The following is a 16,214-nucleotide window of genomic DNA, read 5'->3' on the forward strand; positions in this document are numbered from 1 at the left end:
TTTGTTTACTCAACTCGTAAAGGCAAAGAAAAAAGGGATCCACCTCGAATCTAAACTCTTTCTTCGACGCACAAGCACTAAGTAAGCAAGCTACCTACCTTTATTTTCTACGCTACGATCTGGATTCTCTTATATGAAATTTAGAGTTTGTTTGGTCAAGGGTGCTTCTCCCCAATATGAGAGAAGTTGGCTATAGTCCGAACAGAACTCAAACTAGGCCAATTGCATAATTATGACCTGAGGTAGCGAACGAGACAGCAAATGGATGGAAATTCTCCACTTAATGGCTGCCGCTTAACGCTTTGGCGCTCTGAATCTCGAAGGTCTTGGTAGGATTCTTGCTGGACCAGCCCTTTTCTTTCTTGCAACATGGCATCCCTTGCAACGTTTTGCAAGCTCCTTCCTTTGTTGATCTCTGTCATCCCGCTCTTCGAGATCTTTCATTGGCGTAATCTTCTTTTCATTGAATAAAAAATAGTGATTGACTTTGATTCAAGATATCTCCTCCATTTAATCGTACTTTTTGAATCGAATATTACTTCAGAGTCAGGCACAAGACGAAAGGAAGGTAAATAGGAGTTAACGACAGGTGCAATAGAAAGTTGGAGGCAGGCGGGCGATAGACTTAGATCAGATGCAAGAAAGCTCAGTCTCAATATGCGCATTAGAGAAGGGGGGAGTGTGAGGTGGGTTGGCCCTTCGGTCAAGAGGCGGGATAGCGTCCCACCTTCCTGTCTTGACTGGTAGGCACAATTGCTTGAGTCTAGTTCTTGAGCGAAGGAATCGCTTTCAATGATAATTGCTCTTTAGCTATCAGCCATCAGCCCTCTTCAAGCTGTCGAATATAGATAGGAGATCCACTTGTTCAAGGCTGGCAGCAAGCGTCAGTGTAATCGCAATCCTTATGAATTTCATTAATTAATCTCTCTCCCGCCCTAATGCACTCTGTTATGGCGCAATCACTGACTGACGTGCTTCAGTTCTAGGTCTTAACGCTCTCTGCGCTGGCTCCTTTTGGTAATGCATGAGAGGTTGTCTTCCTTCCACCCACCTCTCTCTATCGCCCTTCTTTTTTTTAGCAGCTCATCTCGAATCGTCGAATGTTTAGCGAATCGATCCTAATTGGTCTGACTGCTCAAGGCTTATCTCTCGATTCCCCTTTCTGGTCTCCAGTCATTAGTAGAAAGCCTTTCAATTCCATTTCTCTCCTCTCCTGGGAATACTTCTTTTTATTGGCTATATATCTTTACAATGCCAGAAAAAAGCTATCTTCTGTCTCGAGCAAGAAAAGGTATGCGCAAGTGCAGTAGTTCAAGGCAGGCAGGTAAGGGCAGGTAGTAAAGGCAAGCGTAGAGGCAGGGGATAGGCTTGAAATTCAAATCACGAGATTTTAATAGCGTATGAGGAAAGAAAGAGTGGCTCGTGCATCTTTTCTTCTTTTAGACAGACAAGTCGAGTAGCCTTGAGTAAGGAATTGTTATAGCAAGCATGAGCGGTGCAATGACTTGAGTTTCGTTCTTGAGTTCGAGCGGGGGTAGCATTCTGGTCTTAAGAAAAGCCATCCTGTCCGGCCATATGTTCTGTGAAGTCAGTTGCATATCGGTCAGCATGATTGTAGCAATAACAAGAATTAAGAAGAAAGAGAAGAGAAAGAAAAAGAATAAAAAAAAATACCTATTTACCGAGTCTTTGAAGCTCGAGACAAATACATTCTGACTGACTCTCATCTTCTTCTCATCCAGCCTATGTGAAAGAGTCAAATCTGTCTCATTCATAAGAAGTCTTAGTTTACAGTGAAAGAAGAAATAGGTGAAAGAAAGAAGAAATCAGAGAATACATCTTGAGTATTGATCTTTGACAGTGAAGGGAGAGTACTAGAGTGTTTAAAGGTTCATTAGCTGCTTTACCAAGTTCAATCAAGAAAAGGTGAAGGAGGTAAGATCCGAAAGCCTATGAAGTAGCTCAGGGAATAGAGGGGTAGGCAATGGAATTGTGAGACCGATAGGTTCAGGAGCTGTTTTGATTTGCTAAGATCAGCTGGCCGGTCATCCGCGATAAGGGAAAGTTAATAAAGCTTATCCGTCACAGCACATGTGACGTCCTTCCCCACTGACGTTCGGAAAAACCACTCTTATTTTTTTTGTTCCTTCCCCCGGCTCTCTTGGAGCGTTCATTCCTTGCAATCAAAATCCTACATCTAAACCTTGTTCTTGCTACTTAGGGACTCTAACTCCTAGAAGTAGAACTCGCTCGCAGGTAGGGAGAATAGGTTCACATTCATTCTCAACTAACCAATAGAGTGACTAGTGGTGGGACATATGCTGCTCAAATTACTAAATAAGTAGGTTTTTTTTACAACTTCTTCTTTGGTTAATCTATGACATCCTTGACTTGATCATCTCTCTCTTTCTATAAAAAATGACGTAACGTATAAGGATAAGGAGCACATACATATAGAGAGGTGAAAAGGATGGATGTCCCAGTTAGAAAATCATTACCAGGATCTGCCAGACCGCTTTTCTCACTTAAGCACTCGACGTCACAAATAGAAATAAGAAAATCAGGTGCAGGGTCAACGATCACTCACGTCACAGGCAGCACGACGAGCTCAGCTTCCACTGAAAAGTCAAAACCTCTCCGACTCCACTTTAGTCATTAATCAGTCGATGAGCCAGACCGGTGAAGCAAGCCAACCGATGACCCGACTCACTCAAAGAATGTATGAGAAGCATAAAATCCCTATCGTTTCATTTTCGACAGGAATCGAACCGGCGCTAGCGGATCAAGTCACAAGCTTATGGATAGACAAAATTCGACTTTTTGTTACATCTGTGGAGGCCTATAAAGAGAGGTGCTACACTCCGATTACACACAGAAAGAAAAGACTGGTCGCCCTACCGATGAAAGAAAGATAGTGATTCGTTGATGTTAATGAAAGAAATTCTTGGTTTCACTTTCACGACATGGAGTTGAACCATGATCGACCGTGATTGTGAGAATTGCCTAGAGCTTCTTGGCCCACGTGTCCCGAACGAACTCAATCGAACAGTATATGTGGCAGAGAGGCTTCTCCACTAGACTATAGAATCTTGATGATATCTCTCTAATTACATCCGTCGTATGATTCACACTCTTTTTGGGACTGCAGGGAACAGTACTTCCACTAGTTCCTTTGAGTTCTTATCTAATGATGATCAGTCTGATCCCAATATCCTGCCTTCCAACCAGTCAATCAAGCAGCACTGGCCGCTATTCCATAGATGGCATAGAGCTCTTACATAGCCCCTAATAGGAAGACTGAACTATCAAAGGTTTGGTTTCCCGGTATAGTGCTTTCATCTTTCACTTCTGCTCTGTCTTATTAACTTCTGTCTGATCTCATAGAACTTCAATCGAGGCTTTTTGATCTGTGCTTGATCTTACAATCACCGACTCGAAATGGGCTACCAAAGAGCAAATGTCGGCATATCTTCATCATTCGGCTGGGCACTAGGATGTGTGTAAACAAAGATTCTCCCTTGTTAGATCGCTCTGGCTCGGTACTGTGTCGATTGGGGGGTTATCTTGGAAGTTTGAGTCCAGTTTCTTCTTCTTCAAGTGTATTACATAACCTCCAACCAAAGAGCATAAAATCAGACTCTATAGGAAGGTAATGTATCACTGCACACTTTCTTTCTATATCTTTGTTCTAAGAATCAAACATCTTTTCTTCTGTGAAAGAGCCACGCACAACAGACTTGCTCCCCCTGTATCAAAGAATTCTGTACTTTTTCCCTCTAACCAGCAAATAACATTTCTTAATTTAATAAAGGTTGGAGCCCTCCTGAGCTATACCTCAAAGAGCGATCTCTTGTGACGGAAAGGCTGGAGCCCCCCTACTCCTAGCTCATCTTTTGTGGGCTCTAAAGGAATTTAGGTTGAATCAAACCTCATTCTCTTTACCAATTGCGGATGATTGATTATTTTCAAGCGGACACTTTTCTACCTCTACCACCTATCTGTGCAGTAACTGCNATTTAATAAAGGCTGGAGCCCTCCTGAGCTATACCTCGAAGAGCGATCTCTTGTGACGGAAAGGCTGGAGCCCCCCTACTCCTAGCTCATCTTTCGTGGGCTCTAAAGGAATTTAGGTTGAATCAAACCTCTTTCTCTTTACCGATTGCGGATGATTGATTATTCTCAAGCGGACACTTTTCTGCCTCTACCACCTATCTGTGCAGTAACTCCTGGGCAAAAGCCTCTTTCCCTGTAAAACAATGTATCCAAGGGAAAAAAGCTTGAGTAAAGCAGTACTGAGCTACGAGCTTCTCCCTCACTTCTTCTTATACCCTTCGTGTCCAAGAAAGGAGTCAATCATACAAGACTTCCTTAGCTTTAGCTTTAAAGAAAGTTCCCTGCGGGGCTGTTACACGTGTTCCCTCCGGGGGAGAAGCAGCACTCTTGTCGACTCTCCCCTTTTGCTTTCAGTGAGTTCAGATGCATAGAATCTTGGGTCAGAGATGCCATGCGCAGAAGAGTAAGCGCTTGAAGCCAAATCGAGGATAATAGAAGATATAAGCGGGAAGGAACTAAGCTAGGGAAATTCTGATATAAATCCTCTCAAAAAGAATTACTGGCGAACAGAACAAAACTCCTCAGTAAGTAGAAGGATTGGATGGGAGCAATTCAAGTCAAGCTAGACAAGTTCTCTTAGATCTTCTCTTTTGGTTACTCTCATACGGGAGGAAACTATTGAACTTATACTTGATTCGGAATAGACAAGATTCGGCCTGAAAAAAGTCTCATGCCAAACATCGATGCAAAGGTTAGATTGAACCACCTCTATCTCCAAGCCACTGCACTAGATGCGCATGTAGTCATAGTAGTCGGCTCAGAATGCCTCTGTTCTATACTAAAAGACTACTTCGGATGAATGGGGAATTACGTCGCTCTTTGATCTGCAGAATAAGGCCTACGAGCTCTCTTGATTGCAGAGATCTCTCCACACCAAGGAACCACAATGGATCGTCCTTTTTCTTCCAATTAGTGAAGCGGGAGTCGGGAAGTTTGCTCTTGTCTGATGAATAAGAAGCGCTATGCTATAAGTCATTTTTGTTTAGTAACAAGCCCTGGGAAAGGATTGGGAAAAAGGCTGCAAGTAATCCGTAAGGCAGTAAGCCCCTACCTATAAGTTTATCTTGGATAACACTCATTCACTTACTAAGATACGTATCCGACTCAATATCTCTAAGACCTCTCGAAGATCAAAAGCAAGTTGTTGGGTAGTTTGGCTTTTTACTAACATATCATCCACATACACTTCCATGTTTTTACCGATCTGCAGCTTGTTCACTAGCCTCTGGTAAGTGTCTCCGACATTTTTGAGGCCTAAGGGCATGGTGGTATAACAGAAAGTTCCTACTTCGGTAATGAAAGAATCGTCTTCTTCCATTGCTATTTGATGAGAAGCTTTATATAGAAGATTGAATATCCGATAGTGGAACCAACGAGCTCATCTATCCTTTGTAAGGGATATAAGGGATAACAATATTTAGGGCAAGCTCGGTGAAGTCCACACACATCCTCCACCCTCCTCCTTCTTTACCAGAACGGGATTGGCGAGCCACGCCGAGTAGTAGACTTCTCGGCCTTCATCAGTTGAGCAACTTCTTGATTGATCACTTCGTTCCGTTCAGGGGTAAATCTTCTCTTCTTCTATTTGATCAGTTTCATCTGAATGAGTTCAATGACTCCCTAATTTGTTACACTCATTTCCCTATTTATTCCCTATGTCTTCTCTTTTCTTTTCGCTCTTCTTCGTTCATTGACATGCCTAGGTCATTCGTAAGAAGCAGAAGAACAATGACACTAGCTAACCAACTGAGAGAGTCAAATAGATAGATAGATGAATTACTTGCTAAAGGAAAGGAAAGAAGTGGAATCAGACTCAGTTTCAGTTCATCATAGGGATTCAGAAGTAACAGTTTCAGTAGCCGTATTTGATGATGTTGATGTTTCAAAGTCACTTCAGGAATTTAGCATTGAAGATAAGGACAGAAGAAGATAGGTAGCTTTCCGCCCTAACTAAGACATATAAATCTTAATAGGATGCAGCTCGTCCCGATCTATCTCCGGTTGTAACTAAGATACATCGATTAATCTCCGAGATAAAGTGGAAGTCATCTATTGAGGACAGGACTAGGTGTAACTAAGATACATCGATTAATCTCCGAGATAAAGTGGAAGTCATCTATTGAGGACAGGACTAGGCAGACGAAGGTCTAGGAGCTTGAATAGCTTACTGAATTAGCTCAGTAAGGCCTACTCTCTTGAGTCTATAGGAGTGAAGTCTGGAAGATCAGGGCAGATATGCCCAGGAAAGCAAGAAATCCCTCAATGAGTCTATAGGAGTGAAGTCTGGAAGATCAGGGCAGATATGCCCAGGAAAGCAAGAAATCCCTCAATCCAGTTAGTTGGAAATCTTCTTTAGGGTAAAAGGCTGGTTTAGCTCAACAATTGATAGATTGCTTTATATTGTCCGCTTCGTTCTATTTGCCGCTAAAAGCATTCTTTAGCTCAACAATTGATAGATTGCTTTATATTGTCCGCTTCGTTCTATTTGCCGCTAAAAGCATTCTGTCCTGATGGTTTAAAAAGCTAAAAAGGTGGCCGTTATCACCTGCTGACGAAGTGGTGAGGTTTGTAGAGAATACACTAAAGATCTCCTAGCTTCTATTCTAAAAGAAGAAATTCTCACAGGCCTTTATTTCAAAGTTTCAGATGAGATTCCAAGGCAGCTTTTCTTTAGCCCTCAGGATATGATTCTTATGATTCTTTAGTATGTTACTAGGGGCTGAGCTCAATAGCAACTTACTCAAAGACAAAGACTGCTGCTACTTTAGCCTTAGTATGTTACTAGGGGCTGAGCTCAATAGCAACTTACTCAAAGACAAAGACTGCTGCTACTTTAGCCTCAGTATGTTCCTACAGTGAGGATAGGGGAATCCCCGGTGGTAAGGAATCAAAATAGAATCCAAGGGGCCTGTAGAATGTAGAAAATCAAACCTTTCGATTTAAGTATTAGAAATAGAATGCCTTGGTTTAGACTGATAAGGAAGGGCTTTTCTCAAACCTTTCGATTTAAGTATTAGAAATAGAATGCCTTGGTTTAGACTGATAAGGAAGGGCTTTTCTTTTGTAACTACCTAATCCCCTGGTCAATGGCCTGACTAAGGAAATTGCTGAAGCTGCAGTTACAGAGGGGAGAATTGAATCCAAGGCTTTGCCTCTAGGATCATCTTACCTTCTAACTAAGGCTGTTTTCTACTAATTCAATCGTCACCTTACTTAACTAGAGAGCAGATGCTAGAGGGGAAGACCGAGCTTTCGCCCCAGGCTTGAGCCTTTAAAGGTTTAAGCTGTGATGTGATAGGCACGAAGTCAAGCAACCTATGAGAAAGTACTCCTCCCGGTCTATACCTTGGCTAAAGTATCTTGCCAGGCTAAGCTACATTGGTTTTCTATCTCTAAAGAGAATAGGCATCTTATTACGGATAAAACTACCTTTAAGAAAGAATGATCATATTCTATCCAGAAAATGCATTATCAAGCTCTATAGAGGTACGTAGTGACTCCACGGATAGGGAAAGGGGAGAGAGATTGTGAAAACTGAATTACGATAGCTCAAGTTCAGTGAGCTTTAGGTATTGGTATTGATCAGGCTTTTTCTTTTGTCCCGAAGTCATTCTCTATTCTAATTTTGAATAGCAAGCGTAAGCACAGGAGTTTTCTTGCTCTCGCTATCGTACGCCTTTCCCCAACCAAGCACTAACTATGCCTTCATCCTCTCCCTATGCTCTTCCTGCGCTGTAGCTTTTCTCAATCCTCTCGTTATCGGTAAAGCAACTATGTACCTTTCAGTCGGTACAGTGTCTTTCGCTTCCCTTACTCCACTCTTTTCTCCTTCCTTCGTTCCTAGCCATACAGTTAGATATGTATAGAAAGTTCTTTCACCTGGGGATCATACCTTCTCCTTTCGAGTCACTTCTGGCTACCATTGGATTCTTGGTGGATAGGGTTTCCTAGGCCCCTAGGCTGTGTGGGATAGGTTGCTTTCAGTCCTCCTTCCTTCCTATATATACAACCGCTTAACTGCCTTCGCATACAAGTAGATGGCTATGCAGACTCCTTGGTAAGACTACGGCCACTAATCATCTTCGTTTTCATCATCCTATTAAGACCAGCAAGTCTTCGAACAACTGCCATCTCAGCGGCGACACACGAATTAGGGAAAGAAAGAGCAGCTTTGTAAAGCGATTCATATCGATTACTTAATGCCCTCCTCTTCCCTGCTAGTATCCCTTAACCATTAAGGTTAGATGTGGGAATGGAACTGAAAGAAAGATTGCTGGAGAATATGGGTCTACTTTATATGCTGGCTTGGTTGATAATATACGAGGACTCTCTATCTATTGTCACGATTGATGATGATCAAGAAACGGGAGATATGAATGGTTGGGTCATGGTCAGCAATGAGGATCTTCAAAACAAAACAGGAAATATACATATAGTAGCTCGGTAATGTGTTCTTTAGCAGCATTCTCCCACTATCCATTTCTCTTCTTCCTTTCCGCACCTTTGAGGATTGATTTTCGATATGGTATGCTTTAGGTCTGTGTCAAAGGTGGAACTGGATAAGGAGTTGATGAAGAACCGGAAGGCCTCTCTCCAGGACAGCCTCATCCTTCTTTTGTCTTGTCCTCCGCGGATACTCTAATAGTGGGGCAGTCCTCCTCTTCGTCGGAATCAAGTTCTTCCTCAGATGAGTACTCCTCACACTAGTCCACCATAGTACTCTCCTCAGGAGACCTACTACTCTTTATACGAGAACTTCCTGGTCCTCCCTCCTCAGCCCTCCACAAACACACCCCTAGAGCATCCCCCTTCGCACCTTTTTGAGTGATTTTGGCTGTAGCTCTTCGTCGTTCAGGTGCATTTGATTTTACCCATAACTTCTGTCCATGAATGAGATGGCTGAAAAAGCCACTGTTGCCGTCAATTATGAGTTTCCGGTAAGGGGAAGTCATCTTTAAGGCTGCATTTAGGTCTCTGAAGTCGACACCCACTCGTACTTGTCCGTTCTTCTTGCGTACTGGCACAATGAGAACCAACATTTGCGATTCTCATCCGATAGAGAGAGGGATTGAAGTACACAGAAATGGTCGTCAATCTTTATCAAAGCAATCTGGACTAGCTCTTGGTTCGGTTACCATCCCGTTAAGGACAGGTTTTCTTATCTCGAGTGATAAGATAAGGAACCACTATAAGGGGAGTAAGATTCGGATTACCTTATTGATCGAATATCTCAAGGCAAGAACATTGTTTGAGATTCGAATCACTCCACAAGCAAGATCAATCATGTCTAGCTTGAATGATTCTTGTTGATCAAATATCTCAAGGCAAGAACACTTGCTTGAGATTCGAATCACTCCACAAGCAAGATTGATCATGTCGAGCTTGAATGATTCTACATGCAACCTAAACTACATAGAATTGCAAAGTAACTTAGCCATTGGCTAAAGAAGAGCACAAATGTTTCTTTTACTATATTTTTCAAGTCTAATTACAAATACAACATACATGACTATATATAGCCTCAAAAATGAAACTACTAAGGCATTCAAAAAGTTGTTACATTCATACTTAATGACCATAATTAACCATTATGTAATTGTAACCTAAAGTAAATAAAAACTCTTAAAATATATTAATGAAATACAATAACTCTAAATTGTAATTTACCCAAAATTCAAAACATGAAACTTCATTCCTCTTCAATGTGGCATGAATTGAAATATCTTTTGATAATTTCAACAATATTTTCTTCACATCTTCATTGAAACATATTGTATGATTGATGTCTCTTGATTCATATCATTCTCCACTTCTTCAAGAGGATTCGTCCTCGAATCTATTTGTGAAACTTTGCTACAAAAAATAAGTTATGGAAATACGAAGGACCTCACAACACTCTCTCACGAGTATATACTCTAGGAATTTTAGACCACTCTTTTCTCACTCATTTACACAAATGAAGCTCTCATTCTCACCTCTCAAAATTTTAAATAGAGCAAAGATTGAATTTTGAACTCTGGGTCAATTAAAAACTAAAAAGATAAAAATAAATAAAAATCAAATTGAGAAGAAACGCAAAGGAAACATATATCCGATCTTGAGCCTGAAGCTCTGATACCAAATGATATGGAAAATCAACCCAAGGGAAAGTATGGAATGGATTACCTTGATGATCAAGATCAAGAGTAAAGAAAACTCGTTTCTAAACTCGTGATTCGAATCACTCCACAAGAGGTTTGATCAATATCACTTGAATGACTCTACATGCAAGTTCTAAACACAAGAATTTGCAAAGAAAGTTTAGCTCCCAACAAAGATAAAATAGAAATTCTATTCTTAATTCCAAAATCTGATGTCTAATCAAAGAAAAGAAGGCTTTATATAGCCCTTACAATCTTAACCTATATGATATATTACTCCCAAATTAAATGGGCTAGTAAATGAAAAATACCCATAACTTCCATATTAAAATGGCTAGTTAATGGTGAAATATAGTAACCTATGTGGGTTACAATATAGTCTTAAGTCCTATATTTAAAACTAGCTTAAATATGACAAACAAATATTTAAACTATAATTAAATAATGCAATTAATAAAATGTGCTTATTGACTCATCCTTGGACTAGTTTCATAAATTCAGCGGAGTTCATTAAATGCACTTTAATTCATCTCTTTCTTGAAGCTCAACTTTGCACAACATGTAAGGGAGGTCTCCAGCGTCTTCTAGAATTTCTTTTGATGAGCTCACCATAGCTTGAATATAACTGTATAAGGTTTGTTGTAGCTTCTTAGCTCTCGTCTTTGTAATTGGACCTTGAGGTATGGAAATTTCTTGGTCGTGGTTCATATCATTCTCCCCCTCTTGAAAAAGATTCGTCCTTGAATCAAAGCCATCACCTACATCAAAAGGACTCAAATCAAAAACATTAAAAGTTGTACTAACACCGTACTTACCTGGTAAATCAATTTTATAAGCATTGTCATTGATACGCTCAAGAACTTGAAAAGGTCCATCTCCTCGTGGTAAAAGCTTAGATTTTCTTTGAGTAGGAAATCTTTCTTTTCAGAAATGCACCCAAATCCAATCTCCTGGCTTGAAGATGACAAACTTACGTCCTTTATTAATTCGGGTGGCAACCTTGGAATTTTGTTTCTCAATTTGTTCTTTCACTTGCTTGTGCAGTTTATGAACAAACTCAACCTTGGCATTTGCATCAAAATTCACAAACTCTTTTGATGGTATGGGTAACAAGTCAAGGGGGGTTAAAGGATTAAAGCCATAAACAATTTCAAAAGGTGTGCATTTCGTAGTGCTATGAACAACCCTATTATATGCAAATTCTATAGAGGGCAAACAATCCTCCCAAGTCTTAAGATTTTTATCAATAATAGCCCTAAGCATAGCAGTCATGGTTCTGTTAACAACTTCAGTTTGTCCATCCGTTTGAGGATGACAAGTAGTTGAATATACTAGCTTAGTTCCTAACTTACCCCATAAAACACGCCAAAAGTGGCTTAAAAATTTTACATCACAATCACTAACGATGCTTTTAGGAATGCCATGCAATCGTACAACTTCCCTAAAGAACAGGTCTGCAATATGTTTTGCATCATCAGTTTTGTGACAAGGAATAAAATGAGCCATTTTACTAAATCGATCAACCACAACAAAGATGCTATCATAACCTTTCCTAGTCCTAGGTAAACCTAAAACCAAATCCATTGATATATCAATCCAAGGACCATTAGGAACCGGTAATGGGGAGTATAAACCATGTGGTTTAAGCCTAGACTTAGCTTGTTTGCATGCTATGCAACGAGCACAAACTTTATGAACATCATGTCTCATTTTAGGCCAAAAAAATGTTCAAAGAGCATATCATAAGTTTTAGAAACTCCATGGTGTGCCATTAAACCACCTCCATGAGCTTCCCTCACAAGTAGCTCACGGATGGACAAGATGGTATGCAAAGTTTGCCTTTTCGGAACAAAAATCCATCTAACAACAAGTAATTATCCACAATGAGTCCTTTTTCACAAGATTCAACAAAAGGAGCAAAAAATATGTCATGTTGATACAAATCCTTTATGTGTTCAAAACCCAATAACCTAGCATTCAAAGTATTGAGGAGGACATACCTTCGTGATAATGCATCTGAAACAATGTTCTCCTTACCTTGTTTATATTTTATGACATAAGGGAATGTTTCAATAAATTCTAACCACTTAGCATGTCGTGTGTTGAGTTTATTTTGTACTCTCAAATGCTTTAAACTTTCATGATCCGTATGAATAATGAACTCCTTAGGCCAAAGATAATGTTGCCAGGTTTGCAATGCACGAACCAAAGCATAAAGCTCTTTGTCATAAGTTGGATACCTCAAAGATGCACCAGTCAACTTCTCACTAAAGAACATTAAAGGTCTTTGATTTTGCATTAATACAGCACCTATCCCTACTCCACTAGCATCACATTCAATTTCAAAAGTAGACTCAAAATTAGGTAATGCAAGCAAGGGAGAACTTAATTTTTTTTTCAAAGTATTAAAAGCAAGTTCTTGATCTTTTTCCCATAGAAAGGATACATTTTTCTTAACAAGTTCATTCAGGGTGAAGCAATTGTACTAAAATTCTTAATGAACCTACGGTAGAAACTTGCAAGACCATGAAAACTTCTTACCTCACTTACATTTTTAGGTGCAGGCCAATCTTTTATAGCCTTCACTTTCTCCTCAGCATCATTAGATGAAACTACAAACCCAAGAAAGTTAACTTTTTCCATGCAAAAGCTACATTTCTTTAAATTTACGTATAAACATTCGTTTCTTAAAGTAGTCAAAACATTGCGTACATGGGTAATATGATCATCTAAAGATTTAGAGTAAACAAGGATGTCATCAAAATAAACAACCACAAACTTACCTAAGTATTCTCGTAAGACATGGTTCATTAGTCTCATGAATGTACTAGGTGCATTAGTTAATCCAAAAGGCATAACCAACCATTCATAAAGACCACACTTGGTTTTAAAAGCTGTTTTCCACTCATCCTTAATATGCATGCGAATTTGATGATAACCCGATTTTAAATCAATCTTAGTAAAAAGATTACATCCATGCAATTCATCAAGCATATCATCTAATCTGGGAATTGGATGCCTATACTTTATAGTTATCTTGTTTATAGCCCTACAATCAACACACATACGCCAAGAACCATCTTTCTTAGGTACAAGAATAACTGGAATAGAACAAGAACTTAAACTTTCACGTATATACCCTTTAGCAAGGAGTTCACTTACTTGTCTTTGTATCTCTTTAGCCTTCTTTGGATTAGTCCTATAAGCTGGTCGGTTTTGAATGGGTGCGCCAGGAATGAAGTCAATCTTGTGTTCATTCCCTCTAAGTGGTGGCAAACTACTAGGCTTCTCCTCGGAAAATAAATCTTCAAACTCTTGCAAAAGCACAACAAAATCACTAGGCAAAGAAGGGTTATGCATGTTAGTAAAGTAACAAGATCCCTTGCACATAAGTATAAGAATAGTCTAGTTAGAGAGCAAAACATTCCTAGCCTCACTTTATCTAACATACAAGCCTACTGATTTGGCTTTTCTCTCTTTTTTTTCTTTAGGCTGAGTGTTACTCTCTTGCTTTTCCCTCAAGCTCTTTTTTTCACTTGATTCTTTTTCAATCTCTGCTTTTGCATCAGCCTCTTGCCTTTTCTTTTCAAGTTTGCAATGATCAATAAATACATCTTTTGAAGACAATGGAATAAGAGTAGTTTTTCTACCGTTGTGAGTAAAAGAGTATCGATTTGCATACCCATCATACATTACCCGACGATCAAATTGTCAAGGCCTCCCCAGTAGTAAATCTCCAACATGCATGGATACAACATCACATAAAGCATCATCAACATATTTTCCAATAGTAAAAGAAACAAAAGTTTTTTGAGTTACCCGTACTTCCCAATCATTCAACCATTGAAGCTTGTAGGGTCTTGGATGTGGTTGTGTCTTTAAATTAAGTCTTTTGACCAGAATGGAACTCACAACATTGGTGCAACTACCGCTATCAATTACAACACTACAAGTTACAAATTGAACAAGACACCGAGTTTGAAACAAGTTCTCCATTTGGTCTAGGTCGTCCTCCATAATGTGGGTGTTTAGAGCTCGTCGAGTAACCAAAGATATATGTGTAGGGTCCTCTTCACTAAACTCCTCAATCTCATCAGTTATCTCATTTATGTCGTCATGTGCCTCGTCATCCGTAACAATTTCTCCCTCCTTGATGGTCATAATTCTTGCATTTGGGCAATCTCTACTATAGTGTCCTACCCCTTGACATCTCCAACACTTTAAATCTCTATTTCGAATATTAGACTTTTCTACTTTTTCTTTCCCTGTTCTAGAACTCTCCCCTTTCTCAAATTTAGCTTGAGGCTTCTCATTAATCTCTTGATTTCTATGCTTATAATCAATGTTCTTACTATCCCTTTTCCATGTAGAAGTAGAATTGGGAAAAGTTTTAGAAGAATACCGTTGAGACCTTCGTTGGATTTGCCTCTCGATCTTAATTGCAATGTGCAACAACTCCTCAATATTAGAATAAGGCTGTAAATCAGTCTTGTCCGCAATCTCTGTGTTTAACCCATTAAGAAACCGCGCCATGAGAGCCTCCATGTCCTCATCGAGTTCAAGTCGATCCATCAATGTATCCATCTCCTTGTAATAATCCTCCACAGATTTGCGTCCTTGTTTCTATGCTTGAAGCTTTTGCGCCATGTCCCGGTGAAAATATTGTGGAACAAAACGCTTCCTCATGGACTCTTTGAACTCGACCCATGAATCAATTGGTGCTTCAAGATTTCTTCTCCTACTTGACATCAATTTATCCCACCAAATTTGAGCATATTGTTTGAATTGAGCAATGCATAACAGTACCTTCTTTTCATCACTAAAATTATGACAATTGAACACTGACTCCATCGTTTTCTCCCATTGAAGGTACTCCTCTGGATCGGTTTTGCCATAAAACTTGGGAAGTTTTAATTTGATGCTCCCCACGTTACGATCAATTCTATCATCATAAGGAACTCGTTGTTGTAAATTATGATCCCTTCTTCCATGGTCTCTCCCTCCCATCAAGCCATGACCAACTGCATGTGGATTATCCTCGTGGTGATCAGAATTTTCGCCCTCATATGTATCGGTTGAGGGCATAGGTAGTGGAATCCTCTGTCGAGCTTGATTTTGAATCTCCAATCTACCTATTCGATCAGTCAACTCTTATATTCCTCAAATTAGTCTTTCCATGGTTCGTTGTTGGGCTTCTCTCAATCGTGCATCAGTAATGTAAGTATTGTTGTTTGAATTTTCCATGCTACAAAAGAAAGGTAAAAGAAAGAAAAAAAGAAAAAAAAGACCAATTATACAATATGCTTCAATGAAGATGTGAAGAAAATATTGTTGAAATTATCAAAAGAAATTTCAATTCATGCTACATTGAAGAGGAATGAAGTTTCATGTTTTGAATTTTGGGTAAATTACAATTTAGAGTTATTGTATTTTGGGTAAACTACTAAGGCATTCTAAAAGTTGTTACATTCATACTTAATGACCATAATTAACCATTATGTAATTGTAACCTAAAGTAAATAAAAACTCTTAAAATATATTAATGAAATACAATAACTCTAAATTGTAATTTACCCAAAATTCAAAACATGAAACTTCATTCCTTTTCAATGTGGCATGAATTGAAATATCTTTTGATAATTTCAACAATATTTTCTTCACATCTTCATTGAAGCATATTGTATGATTGATGTCTCTTGGTTCATATCATCCACGGTCGAGTTTCCCCAATTCCAGTACCTTGGGAAGGGGTGATTCCTTGGATTTCACCTCTTCTTCGACTCAACCTTTTTCTAACTAACTAATTAGATGATTTATTCCTCCTTCCCATCATTCTCTTGTACATCTAGTTAGTGGTCTATCCCTTACTAGTTCTCCCCTTTCTTTCCTTTTGTTTGTCTTTCTTGGTTTTGGGCGATGATTCTTGGCCACTTTCGTCTAAGAGAATCCCATCCTCTGTCT

General features: G+C 39.4%; 1 long non-coding RNA gene across 1 annotated transcript in view; it reads right to left on the bottom strand.

Annotated features, from left to right (window-relative positions):
• Positions 1 to 14,665, bottom strand: part of LOC111486541 — a 15,467-nt gene extending 802 nt beyond the window's left edge. The window contains exons 1-2 of the long non-coding RNA XR_002718888.1: positions 14,656 to 14,665; positions 6,659 to 6,661 (exon numbers count right to left, since the gene is read on the bottom strand). This is a non-coding gene — a long non-coding RNA (uncharacterized LOC111486541). The remainder of the gene's footprint in view (positions 1 to 6,658; positions 6,662 to 14,655) is intronic.
• Between the last annotated feature and the right edge of the window lie 1,549 nt (positions 14,666 to 16,214).

This window comes from Cucurbita maxima, unplaced genomic scaffold, assembly GCF_002738345.1.
Source record: "Cucurbita maxima cultivar Rimu unplaced genomic scaffold, Cmax_1.0 Cma_Scf00011, whole genome shotgun sequence".
Taxonomy (NCBI): Eukaryota; Viridiplantae; Streptophyta; class Magnoliopsida; order Cucurbitales; family Cucurbitaceae; genus Cucurbita; species Cucurbita maxima.